Source organism: Planococcus citri, chromosome 3, assembly GCF_950023065.1.
Source record: "Planococcus citri chromosome 3, ihPlaCitr1.1, whole genome shotgun sequence".
Classification (NCBI taxonomy): domain Eukaryota; kingdom Metazoa; phylum Arthropoda; class Insecta; order Hemiptera; family Pseudococcidae; genus Planococcus; species Planococcus citri.
Window position 1 is genome coordinate 25,101,215 of NC_088679.1, and position 14,838 is coordinate 25,116,052.

The following is a 14,838-nucleotide window of genomic DNA, read 5'->3' on the forward strand; positions in this document are numbered from 1 at the left end:
ATGGCATCTAGCTGTATTTTCAGACGATTCCCTGATTTTACAAAATTTCAGACCAAAATAGGTATGTTTAAAAATTTGAAAATAATCGAATAAATTCAAATACAAGAAAAAATTTATGGCAGTCAATTTTGAAAAGTATGAACACATACTGAGATTATCCTTATTTCAATTCAAAAATTAGTAATTGATAAAGAATTCTGTAAAAAATTAGTATCTACAATTGACTTACTGAATATCACGTTCCCTTACTCGTATCACAAAAATTTGAACTCACCTGAAACAAAAGAACAAAATGAAAGTCGATTAGAAGATTAGACATACTTCAAAATGAAAATTAATAAATTAACGCGTAAAATTACTCATAAGATAAGAAGGAGGGGGAGGGGAGAGGGACAGAAAATGATGACAAAATTTTCAGTATTTCCAATAGAATTTTCCAACAAAAAAAAAGTTTCATTCTCAAAAAGTTGTTGTCTAAAAACTGAAAAAAGAAAAAAAAATGTTCATTTTTCTAGAATAATTGTATGGGCAGAGGGAAAGGAGTGGGACATAAAATTCAATACCATCTAAAGGCAAAACAGGTTTGGGACAAACCTCATTAAACATTTTTCAATGAACCTTTAATTTGATACCTCTACGATTCAAAACATTCACTATTCAGCATGAAGCCGAAGCCCTTCATTTCTTGGACCCTCTATAGAAAACCAAACTCCCAGGCAAATCGCTTTTTTTGCCCTCTTTCTAGAGCGTTCTGCCAATTTCAGCACAAGTTGTAGTATTTCTTTCAGGATTTTTCAAATTGCAACTTCGTTCTCATAAGAATTACCTAATAGCTGAAAATCTAAAAATTATGTTCCTTTTTTAGATCATCAGGAGAAGAGGGTTGAATAAAAAATTTGAACAAGAGCTGTAGTAATTCTTTTAGAATTTTTCAAATTGTTCAAATCGCAACTCATTTAATTTAAATTGAACTATTCTGAGGAAAAACAGACAAAAAATAGAACATCGAGGTTTCTTTGTCGATTTAATCAATTTTTTTAATCTAAAAATGGGATAAAAATAGGGGAAGAACAATGAAAGAAAACCAAAGATCCATTCATTAATTTATAGGTAGTTTAAAATTGCAATTCATTAGGAGGATGAGGCGAGACGAGGGGCAAAAATTATCAAAATCACTGGCCAATCATTCATGAAAAATTACCCAATAAAAACAGCCCTATTTCGCACACATTTAAAAATAAATAGCTCGAACCACCGAATAAAAGTATAATATTATCCATTGCAAGTATATAATTATCACTTTTATTTCGTTGATATTGGAATTCATTCACGTCATATTTGACACTACAATTATGTACTACAGGGATGCGAAATGATACCCAGTATTTGGAAAAAATTCACCATAGGTTAAATATAACTCATATATCGAGAAAAGAATTTCCAACTAGGTACGGTCCACAGTGTATAAAACTATATTTATCGAATTATGCCATCGAACCCTGCAGGCTTCACAGGGTACAACGTTGGAACCCCGGAAGGCGAAATATTTTCTAAATAGACAACTCTCGCGAAGTGCCTATCATGTCAAAGAAAAGAAGAAGAAAAAACCAAAGAGGAAAGATAAAAATAGCGTAAAATGTAAAAATTCGATAAAGATTCTCGGCGTACACGAAACGCCCCCAAAAAAAAGAGAACCAAAGCACTCGATACGTAGAAGACCGAACAACCAAATCCCATGAGAAAAGTGTTAAATCAATTTATCGGATCGAAAGAGTTTAATAGATATGGTTTGTAAACGCGATCGCCATACAAATCGGGCACCGGAGCCGAGATCCAGCTGCGTGCTGATTAATTTAAGTCATCATTGCTCGTCTGGCTAGTTCGCAACCAATTAAGGTAAAATCGACCGTTATAATGATACCTTTATGATGTTTACCGACCGATGGTGGACTTTTGTTAACGGTGAGGTATATTAAGGTGCGTTCGGTTATTGTGGTGTGTTTATAGTATATTTATACAATATTGATAGAGGTATATATGTACTCCAAGTACCTGTAAGAGTGCCACAGTGTGCGTATGTGTACTCAGCGAGTGCCCCCTTTCTCTCTTTCACTGTGCCTTGTATACCTCTATTTGTTGTTGTTGTTGTTGTTGTTGTGCCTGTGCTGCAGTGTGCAGTACGTACAGATAGGTACTATAGGCTATAGCTTGGTGCAAGTGTAAACATAGTATTAAATAACCGGATTAGCATTGTTATTACAATTCCCATGCTGTTTTATGGCCGCGACGCCGGCCATATACCGGTGCGTATATATATATATATATATGTCTCGAGGTTTGGAGTTGGACAGGCTTTTAAACAGTGTAATAGCGAACACGTGCTATTTTTAGAAAAGAATTTATTTTTAAATCTGATAATTACAATATCGCGTGAGCGTGAGCAGAAATTTGTACCAACGAAAATTTTTCAACGAGCCGTCGTTTAAACAAGATGATGATTTTTAGTACAACTTTTCCCATTTAGTTCTTAAAGAGCCACTTACAAAGTATACAGTATAGATATTTGTATATGATGAGATGACCTCGTATGTTAATCGTTACTCATCATACACTTTGAGAAGTTTTGTTGAAATTTTCAAATTATTTCAACCAGGTACCGTTACCCCGAGCTCGAGAAGAGCTTCCACTCTCGACAGTGTTAAAATATAACTAAGACATATAACAATGAATCCCAAGCACCCAGCAATCATCAGCCGAACCAGTAGTTATAAGATTTAAATATAAACCCGTCGATCGTATAAATCATTCGGTTTATGGGTAATTTGGTTTCGAGAGTTGTAAATAACTTAATTGGTGGTCAGTTAATTATTCGCTTCTGTGAAACTGTTCACTGTGCACCGGTTTTCACCAGGTAGGAGTAATTGTTGTCGATATCGTGATCGTTACGAATGATTGGGATCGTTTACCCCTGATGATGATACGATTTATATTCAAATTCGTGGAATAAAAATAAATCTTACGAACATTGATACCGCATTTGCGAAAATTGAGATGTTTCAGGTGTATCTTTTTTCTTCGATATCTGCGATTGATGGTTAATTTTGGATCATTTTGGTTTGCTTTTGATAGAATTTCTTTTCAAAATAGAAGAGTTGGTGAAGCATTAGGAGGTTGTATCCGAAAAATACCTGAATATTCGAACCCTCGAGGGAACCTTTCAAGATGGGGACCACGATTTTTAGGAAGAGTAATATGGTCTGAAAATCCATAACTGAAATTCCAGCCACCCAAGCTCATTTTTCGACTTTTGACAAATTTTTGAAAATTCAAAATTGACCATTTTTAATGATTTATGCTTGAAAAAAAAATAGGTATGGCAATATCAACTCTCTCGAGCCAAATTTTTTCATTTTCGGTCATTCTGGAGGCTCCAGTGCAATTTTCGATCTCTCCAGAAGGCATGGAAATGAACTTGAGCTGCTAAAAATCGAATTGTGACTTATTCTCAACCTGTGTGAAGTGTTTATCCTCATTGAGGCGAATTTTCAGGCGAACATCTCGGTGGTATTTTTCAACCACGCTGCCAAATTCATTTTTTCGCCTTCTGGAAAAAATTCAAAATTCTGGAGAAATCGAAAATTACCCCGGAGGTTCCAGAATGCCTCGAAATGGTGAAATTCGAATTTGGATAGCTGGTTCTAAATGAGACGATAACATTCGCGCAAATTTCAAACATTTTCCTGGGTACAGATTTTTTTTGACTATTTAAATTTTTTCCTGGTCGAAAAAACGTACTCGAGACGTCCGCCTGGAAATTGAGCAAAATGGGGATGAACTCATTCATCGAGTTCAAGTCAAGAACAAGCGACAGCTCCATTTTCAGCTGCTCAAATTAATTTCCAAGCTTTCTGGAGAAATTTTTGAATTTTGGAGAAATTGAAAATCGCACTGGAGACTCCAGAATGACTGGAAATGGTGGAATTCGATTCGAGGGAGTTTATGTTAATTTCAGGGCGAATTTCCATCATTTTTACTGAATAAATATAACAAATTTTTCAAAAAACCATAAAATACTGAATTTTGAATTTTCAAAAATACGCCAACAATGTAAAAATCAATTTGAACAGCTAAAATTCTAATTAGGAGGATTTTATACTAAGGTTCTCAGCACTCTTGAAAGCTAACAAACGACATAGTCACACGTCATTTTTAATTTTTGATCAAAGGAACTAGTGGGGGGGGGTCAGTAGGGTCAAATCAAAAGTCTAATTTGATATTCAGACTCAGAGACTCCAAAATCTAAACAAAAGATACCTACATCTCAAGACTTAATTTTTGATTTAGAGTTCTATAGTCAAAATTTTCTCCATTATTCACCCTTTTTTGAAATAAGGGTCCAAATATTTCAGCTTCTTCATTTCATGTGATGTTTTGATCTTACAAATACATATATGAAGATTCGTACAGTAACGTTCAAATAAACTCGATTTTAGACCATTCACTGAGATTTTGATAGATTTTTCAGCGAAATTTTTGCTCAAGTGGGACAATATTTCCTCCCTCACCCTCCTCCAGAACACTTTAAGAAAAATTTCAAAATAGGAAATGGTCATCTTTCGATGCGTGACCCAATGTTTTTTCAAATTTGCTGTCTTGACAGATTTGCGATTTTAAAAAATCACCACTTTCGAGAAGCCTCCCCCCCCCTCTTGATCCATCAGGGAAATTTTTTGAACATTTTTCTCATACTCGGATAATTTAAAAACTAATTCAAAAAAATAAATAAATATTGACAAGTGGTTTTCTTTGCACTATTTTTTTGTTTTTCTGTATTTTTCTCTCGCAATCAGAATATCTCTGCCAATGCCAGCTCAAAATCAAATCAGAGTAAAAAATTCTTAAAACTGAATTTTTCGGAAATTCCGCAGATTTTTTATAATATTTTAAACCGTTACGATCATTGAATTTTTATTCATGAAAAAAACAAGTACATATTAAAAAAAGTTTTCACTATAAAAAACGTAAAAGAAATCAACTCGTATCCATTCATTGAAACGCTCAATTCCTGGAACCCAACACGAACTATCTTTAAATACAACACTGTGAAGAAAAAAAAACGTCAAAATGATCAAATCTATCTACTCGTGGAAAAAAACTTCTATTTTCATATCTAGAGAATGATGTATGTACTTTGAAGAAATATAAATCTCGCGAAGACGTTGTTGATGATATGACGACAGATCACATGTACACGTACCATTCATACATAATGGTCTTTAACCAATCCAAGGTCGACGAATTAGTCCATTCAACCCTTCCCAGTGTTTCCAATCGATTAGAAACAATAATACATATTAAAGGGTTCACCTGCTAAGATAGGTACAGAATATACCTACACTTGATATAAAAATGATACAGGATCTCTGGTAAAAAAAAAAAAAAAAAATATGAGCAACGATAGGACTGTTGCAATATTGTCCCAAGATGTGAAGAACGATGAGATGATGACATTGTTCTCCATATACTCGTACGCACGATGTAATACAACGATGCGATTGTCAAACGACAAAGTATACTACACGGTTTTTTACATAGATGAAAAAAAAATACAGCCTATAACGCATCGTTTAAATTATTATTACAATCAAAAAAATAGGTCTATATTGAATCATAGTTACTCGTATAGCGTTGTATATCATCAAGCATAACTCGTATAGGTAGTCTGTGTTTTGAAACTTATCACCTAGATTCGATATGATTCGATTGAGAAGCGAAGGCGTCGAAGACTCGGAGTAGCATAATAATAATCCGAGTACATAAATTGTCACCTTTTCTTAGCGCCGCGTGGCGTAGTCGGGGTAGAGGGGAGATATATAAGGTGGAATCAGGTCAATTGTCCTTTGTCATTGTACAAAAACGTTCAATTAAAAGAGGAAGCTGCCGTCAAACGGTCCGGTAGGTATATATCAATCTTTAAACACTTGGAATTTTTTACGACGGTTAATAAAATACATTCTTGGTGCTGCATGCTGGAAATGAGACAATAATGCGAATATAAGTGCTCGTTTTTTGCAAACAACAACGTAATAAAGTTTTTTTTTCCTCTTCTTTAACTTTGTTTCAGTTTCGTTTTTTAACTACATATACGTACTTTGAATTATAAATACTTCTGTATGAGAATATTATCAGGTTTAGGGAGATTTGATGGGATAGGGAGCACTCAATACGAGTGATCATGAAAATCTTTTTGACTGATTTTCACTCTCAAAATAGTCTGAAAAATTTGAAAAACTATTCCTATGCAAAATAACAAATTCTGGAATTTCTGAGGATGTCACATTGACATTACAAAAAAAAAGTTTTAAAATGTGGAGAACAAGGTGGTGCGTTAACGTTAAGAAAAAAAACTTTCTCAATTTTAAGCTACCACGAGGATGTAGATAGATCAAGTGAGTTCGCCTTTTTTGGCACATTGCCATTACAAAAAAAAGTTTTAAAATTTAAAGATCGAGGAGGCGCGTTAACGTTAAGAAAAAGAAACTTTCAATTTTGAGCTACCACGATGATATAGATCAAATGAGTGAATTCGCCTCTTTTGGCACATTGACATTACAAAAAAAAGTTTCAAAATTTGGAGATCAAGGTGGCGCATTAACGTTAGGAAAAAAACGTTTTCAATTTTGAGCTACCACGAGGATATAGATAGATCGAGTGAGTTCGCCTCTTTTGGCACATTGACATTACAAAAAAAAAGTTTTAAAATTTAGAGATCAAATTGAGTGGATTGAGGGAAGTTTGGTTGGGGAAGGTCAAGAATTTACAACCCATCTCTAACCAGCTTGATCAAAGCATTTTGATTGAAAAATGTACCATTGAACCAGGACAGGGTACGTCTGACACGATTCGAATCAAAAATGTTGTGATTTGATTCGTGTCTATTTAAATCATTTTTTCAGAAATGATCCATGATCCGCGATTAGAATCATTTTTCAGTCATGATTCGTGATAAAGCCGAATAGGTACTTCGAAAAGCAAAAAAAAAAACACGTAGATAAAAAGATCAAAGCTATTATCTGAATCAGTCATTCAAGTTTCAGTATCTTCAACATCATGCTTTGAAATTCTCGCCGTATTGTAAAAATCTATTCGTTCCGAAATCAATTTTGGGATAAAATTTTTCCTCCATTCGACCTGACACTTCTCGACCCAAAAACATAGTTTCTCAGAGCGTGAATTTCGTTCTCGAGATACCTCAACAGCACTCAGATCTCACAAGAATTTTCGGCAAATCACAAAAAGAAAAGGAGGAACTTTGATTGGCGGCGGGCAAGACTGAGGACGATGAGGGGGTAAAATATGCATTAAACTCGAATCAACGGCGATAATGGAATTCCACTTTATTTATCGATACCTACGAAAACAACATTCCATCGAATATGTTACACTCGGAAGTTACTCGTAGTATGATGAGATGCAAGCAGCGACTAACTCGTGTAAATTGGAAAGATTTGTCCACCGTGTCAGATTACTTACCCATCGTCATTAAATTAAAGTATACCTTGTTGCTCATATAGTCAAACTTGATGTTCTGTTCCTCGGGATGGCCGAAGCGTTCGTATGCGATATAGTAATTATAATTTAACCAGTGGAAGTTTATCTGGGTACTTTGAAGTGTATTTTTATACTTAACTAAGGTAGGAAAGCTTATACGAAGATCAATCTAGGTGCGAATTTAATGACGTGTATCCTATATAACGATATCTACGCGTATTCCCACACCGTCATTAAAAACCTCTCTGGTTGACTTGATGGAAAGAGAAACAAAAAAAAGGTGCGGATGTTGATGTTAGTGACACGAGAGAAGAAGGTGTGAAATGGTCTGTAATTGTGCGTCTAATCACCGCCGCTGCACCGGTCGCGCTACGGTTTGGGAACGCTTTTAATTTAGCCAAGAAGAAGACTTGTTAATCGACACCCGGACTACAATACGTAAAAATTAGTACCTAGTTTTCTCAATTGTTTTGACTTTCGCATTCGTGATGGTAAATCCTAAATCGCGTTAGCTCGTGTATGACCTGGCTCAAATACTATACGAGTACTTTGAAAATGTATCCTCAAATTATAGGTATTTAGTATTTTACTCGTTGGTCGTCGTTTTCGTTTTGGTGAACACTATTTTACAGAGTGTGTTTGTACATTAAAAAGAGCACGTTTTTGCGTACCAAGTGCGTAAAAATGTAGGCCCGCGAGTTGCCGCAAAATGTAATGGAAAGTGGAATTTTTATCGAATGATTGGCCCTCGTTATTCATTTCCTGTTTGGCGGATTTAATCTTTTGATTGGATACGGAAACGTATCCGTGGTTTTGTAATATTTCCTCGATCAGATGATTTTGCGCAGTACAAATGGTCGACGATTTGGTGTCAAATTGGGCCAAAAATGTGCTCAGTAGGTTAAGATGGTTCCAATGTGTGGGATTTCAAAGACGTTATACTGAGTCATCGAACCAAAAAGTGATAAGGAAGGATGGGAGGTCAACGATTTTTTTTGCAATTTTTTCTGTGAAAAGACCTTTAGAAGAGATTACCAATGGCGCAAATCGGGGGGGGGGGGGGGTCAAACTTTTCAGTGAACTGTTATATTCCCTGATAAAAAAACGACTCAGAATTTTATAAATTTAAAATTTTGGTGTATTATACAAAAAAAGTAAAAATCATAAAATCATTCAATTATTAATTTACAAAAATATTTAAATGAAAATTATTAAATTATAAAAATTATAAGAATTTAAAATAAAAATATTCCAAGAAAATTCAGAGAAAAATACTAAAATAAATTAAGTAGAAAAAATATAGTTAAAAACTTACAGTTTGACAATTTGTTCTGTTGCTCCAATGGACTCACAATAAAATTACAAAATTCGAGATTAAATAAAAAAAATATATATATAAGATGAAATTCGAAGTTGAAAAATAATAAAATTGATGAAACTCAAAATTGAACTGATTTGTAAAATAAGGATTAAATAAATTCACGGTTTATTTAAAATATCAAGTAAAAGTCACAAGAAAGAACTTTGCTTTAGCAAGAATTAGTAAACACTCGAAAATCTGAAAATGAACTCTTGAAAAATTGAAAATGAACTGATTTTTAGTCTCTCCTTTGCCTGTATTTTTATTAAATTGGACAATACAAGCAAGAGGGAGACTTTGGGCACCTGGATGAGGCCTATGTTATTTTGTGGTAATTTTCAATAGCCAATTAAATAAGTTCCAATAGCTATTGAAAATGTACCTATCATAAGACAACAGTTTTTTAACAGAAATTTGTAAAATGAGGGTTTGTTGACTTTTACGACCAAGGAAAATCACTTGATTGACATGATTTTTAAAGGGAGAAAAACAGTGCTGCCTATTGGTATCGGCATGTGAACAATTACTACATTGATCAAAAAGTCGTAAAATTTATAACAAGAGATCTATTCGTTATATTTTTTACCAATTGTCCATTTTTGCAGATGTTTGTGGTTGCCTAAAGTAAAATTTTATGGCTAACGGAAAAATCAAAGGAAGCCTGAACTTAAGTCATAAAAGTCATCCGAATTTTAAGCAAAGCTTTATTTAATCAATTTTTTATTATAGGGTAAACAATATAGGCTCATCCGGGGTTTTGGGGCAGGTGTTCATATACCAAGGGTGATTTGGTTCCTACCTATTTCATAATATTTCGTCATGTTTTGAAATATTATGAAATATAGTGGAAATCGCTTACAATGAGATTGAAGGGACCAGACATTTTGCTCGTTGTATCCGGTCTCTAGTTCTAAGAGGTATTGCATTTATAACGAGTATCTTGTAATAACTGAGTATAAAGAGCTTCTCGTTATAAATGATACTCGTAACACATGTAGCAAAAAAAAATTGTCAATTTTATTACTATTTTTGACTTGTCAAATTGATTGGAAACAGTTTCAACTCATATTGAGCAGTTCTAGAGCCTTCAGCAGCTTTTCAGAAAGTTCTCTTCTTTAAAAAAATGCCACAAAATCTGTCTGAATTTCAAAATTTTATCAAATTAATTTATAAAGCTGAAATTTGGGATTTAATGAATGTTTTCTGCATGAACACTCCTTATAAGCGGAAGAAAAAACAATAAAATTAACCAAATTTCAAGAATTTCAGCTCGTACTATCCGAATTCCTCGTTATAAATGAGCTCGTTCTAACAGGTGTCATTTTGTACATGTTTAAATGGTGTTGTGCTCGGGACCGAGCATTTTGCTCATTGTATCCGAAATCTCGTACTAACCGATCTCATTATAAGCAATTTCCACTGTACCCTTATTTTAGAACTAGAGATTTGTAGGTATATTACAGAACTTAAAATATATTATCATCCACTTCAGCAATCAAAATTAGAAAAAATTCAAAAAAAAAACTAATTTCAATTTTCTTGCTATAATTGTGATTTATATCAACTTTTTCATGAAATATGTCAGAAAGAGGTCAAAATAAGACAACTGAATGAATTGAACAAAATTTTGATGTTTGGAATTGAAAATTGATTTTTTTTCAAATTTTGATTTTTTTGAGTTTATTTTAAGGAGTGAAGGGGTTTTTTCAATTTTTTCAACGGATACGTAAAAATAAGGGTCAAATGGCTCAACTTCACCAGTCAAAACTTTTTTTTATGTTTTAAATCAAAAAATCACATTTTTTTGCAAACTTTCAATTTTTTTAAATCGACTTCACGAAATAATGCCATACTAATTTTTTAATACATATGTTGTTCAGAATGAAAAGTTATCCATATATTTTTTTTCAGAATTTTCGAAAGTCGGAACAATATGAAAACTATGTTTTGAAACTTTTCGAGATAATTTTTCGTACGAAAACAAGTGGCAACACTGATTTTTATGATATCACCAAAAAGCCCTTCAAAACCCCTAACTATTGGGAAAAGTTCCATTTTGGTAGGTATCGCGGTTATCGAGTAATCCACTGCTGAAATGGATGATATTTCAAGTTCACTGAAAACTTTGACACCCCCCCCCCCCAGCAGCCTTTAAAAAAGGGCTAGTGCGCTGCGATTTACGCCATTGGTCATCTCTTCGGAAGGTATTTCCACAGAAAAAATTTCGAAAAAATTGCCGACCTCCCCTCTTACCACTTCTTGGTTGAATTGACGTGAAATGACCATGGACGAATTCATATACGCGAATCCTGCACCAACATTAGAGCATATCAATTGCACATGTTTTTTGGACAATTTGACATGGGATTTGCCTACCTACACATGCATATTCTCAGGTCATCTGTTCTGGCCGACCGTAACACTGCATCATGTGAGCTAAATCCGCACGTTAACGCATTCGAAATACATAGAAGAAGAGAAAAAAAAACCACCTAGATGTACCGTTCGATTACATATATCGATCTATGATCGATGACAAGAAGAAAACTACACCGCGCAGTCAGTGTTGTAACGTCCATCATGTCTGAGGATATGGTTAACGGAACGGTACACGCTCTAGTGATACACAAGAGACTCTTGACTTGGGCAAAGAGTCGCCCTTGCGATGCCGATGCATAGAGAGATGTATAAAGATGATGCGCTTCCCTGGAAAAAATGCCCAGTCATCGTTCGGAATTCGACGCGTAGCGCACGAACGTGCGGATATGGTGGCGATGCTGCGTCGTCGTTGCGTTTCGAAGAATCGACCAAAACCAAATCGACGTAAAAAAAAAAGTGTAGTTAAATCGAGACCGTTAAACGGACCTAATGAACATGGATGACCAATGTTCAATGACCGACGAAGGTCATATCGCGTTTTAAAGAGCTTTTAACGCTCATTAATAAGGAACCGTTTAAGACACCGTTAATGATCGTACCGTAAAAGCGTATACAAAGTAAGGAAAAGAAAAAAAAACTCGACTCTATTTTTCCTCGAATGCGTCGAGCGATTTTTTTTCATTCTCTTTTTTCTTTTTGCGCGCGCGTCATAATTCGTGCATTTTTTCCCCTTCGCGCAGCGGATTCTCTTGGCTACCTTCGATATATCGTTCGCTTATAACAGGTTTTTTCGTGTGCGTAGGAATGCACCGCGGCGCAGCACGCCAGACTATGTATATTGTGTATCGAACTGCACATGCTACAGATTTACGTACGTACTTACGTGCATAGGTATATAAGATGCTGTGTAATATGATGAAGTTATAAGCGAGTACTTTAAGTACCTGTATACCAGCTACTTATAAGCTTCTTTTTCACGATAATCCGCTCGAATGTTTCCATATGTACGAGAGTAAATGATAAGTAAGTGTTAATCGTGTAACTGCATAATATTAGATACCTACAAATGCAGCCATACAGGTACACGAGTAGTTTGCGTACAAATAAAATTCTAATAGGTGTTTCTCGTGACGTCATTATAATGCATGAAGTACACAATGTAGCTAAGGTACCTGAATTCGATAAAGTACCTACTCAATGATCAGCAGCATTGGCAGGTTGATTTACCAAAGAATTCGATCTGATAAGAAGACCTTTTCACCTCGCACATGGTGATCGAAATGAAACACAGGCTGCAATTAAAAATCTTCTGATAATGACTACTGAATAATGACGAAGTTGATTTTTGGTGGCAATTTTCGTTTGTTTACAGGGCCGTCGAGAGCCATTAAGGGCCCGGGGCAAATATAGTACTTGTCCCTATTTCTTGGGATGAAATTATATTATATCAATGCTTCAATCTTCGTTTTAAATTTTCTTCCCCATCGCAAATCTCATAAATCCTTCTTGACTTGGAAACTGAAAATTTCCAGGATTCCATCTTCTTCTTGGCATAGCTTACAACCCTAAACTTTTTTCCAGTTCCTGTTCCTCCAAAATTACAAAAATGCCATCTTTTTGCCTCCTCCACATAATTCCTTCATCGTTGATATTCGTTTTTTGCAAAATTCAATTGATCAAGCAACTTGACTTCTAAAGTGCCTAATTTGAGTGGTTTTAGAATAATCACAGGAAAATGATTGGATCTGATCAAATATGATCATATCTGGACATTCCATGGATCTATAATTTGACCTAACCAGATCAAACATGAATTTTTAATCGGATTAGATCAGTTCAAACCTGATGAAATCCCAAAACTAGGATTTAATATTAAAGTTTGAGTAAAAATTTGAATTTAAATTTATATTTACTTAGGTGAAGGAAAGTAAATCTAAATTGAAATACTTGAATCAACTCACAAGGGAACTCTCCCACATGATAATCTCCCATTTGAATGAAACTTGAACTAGTGGAAAAAGGACCTTGAAAAACCCCCATCCCCCAATTTTCAGCTGCTGAATTTGATTTTTTGATTTTTGACGAGCTTTTGAAGTTTTGTGCATACAGGTAAAGTTGTTATGTAAATTCGAAAAATGACTGTTTCTCCCCACCACATGAACTTCAGCAGCTGAAATTTTTGCCAAAGGGTCTATGCTTGATACCTAATCAACTAATACTACCGCCGACCGGATCTGGAATTATCATCAGAAATCAAATTTTTTGTCCATCTGGAGGTTTGTAAATTCCATTGAAAAATTTGAAAAACCAGTAAATTATGCTCATCTAATCAACTTCAAGGGCTCAAATTTTGGTCAAACAGTCTGTGCCGAATACCAAGTCGACTCACACCATCATAGGCCGGATCCAGCAGTCCGTTCAGAAAACAGATTTTTTACTGTTTTTTCTCATGTTATGAGTGAATTTGAAAAATGACCGTTTCTCCCCACCACATGAACTTTATCAGCTGAAATTTTGGTCAAAGGGTCTATGCTTGATACCTAATCGATAAGTACTACTGTCAGTCAAATCTGGAATTATCATCATGAATCGATTTTTTCACATAACATGAGAAAAAGGTATAAAAAATACACAAAACTTCAAACGCTCGCCAATAATCAAAAAATCAACTTCAGTAGCTGAAAATTGGGAGATGGGGGTTTTTTGAGGTCCACTTTCCACTAGTCCAAGTTTCATTCAAATCAGAGTTTATCATGTGGGAGGGTTCCCTTGTTAGTGGTTAATTTTAAGGGCGTATATCAGCACTTTGAGGTCATTAGCTCTTGTACTGATTATCATAAAAAGCCAATTGCTAATTCGAATTTTACTTTTATGATCATGAGAAGTGATCTTATCAGGAGGGCAAAAACTTGAGCCCATAGCTATTAAAAAGATTTCAAATTTTGGCTTGTACAATCATAAAATAATTGTGAGAATCGGGGGTGGTTGAGGAAATTAAGATCCCGCAGCTATAAAGTTTTATTCTCAATTAATCAAGTTTGAAAATCGTGGGTAAATTATTTTACATTTGAATAAGTTAAAAGTTTGTGGTTCAAAGTTAGAGGTAAATCCACCACTAAATCTGGTTAATTTTGGTGGAATTTTACAATGCTTTACATACAATTTCCTTCCCTTAGTGAAGTCATCGTCATCAGTTCATCACCCCCTTCTAAAAAAAATTATTGAGAATTTTTGTGATTGAGGTGTAATTTTGCTTCTCTTAATTTGTTTTGTGGGAACTTCAACTTTTTCAAAAAATCACTCCTCTGAAATACCTAAACATTTTTCAATTCCACACACAGCTTAGACTTGTAGAATTTTTCAGTCTCTCTATAATCACTGCCCCCCCCCCCAATAAAATAATTGGAAAAATGATAAAAGAAATGTGCTTTTCTATCTGTTCGCAGATTACCTGCTTCTAATTTTAGAATATTTATCTCATACACAGTACAAACGTATTGAAAGTACTTTAGGTACATTTTATCTCTTTCCCCACTTACGTAGGTTGT

The 14,838-nt window shown here is 34.6% G+C and overlaps 2 protein-coding genes across 2 annotated transcripts in view; one reads left to right on the forward strand and one right to left on the reverse strand.

The window, feature by feature from the left end:
• Positions 1-14,838, reverse strand: part of Atg16 (Autophagy-related 16) — a 452,024-nt gene that overhangs the window by 325,757 nt on the left and 111,429 nt on the right. The gene's annotated exons all lie outside the window — the stretch shown is intronic.
• Positions 1-14,838, forward strand: part of neo (neyo) — a 152,426-nt gene that overhangs the window by 45,461 nt on the left and 92,127 nt on the right. The gene's annotated exons all lie outside the window — the stretch shown is intronic.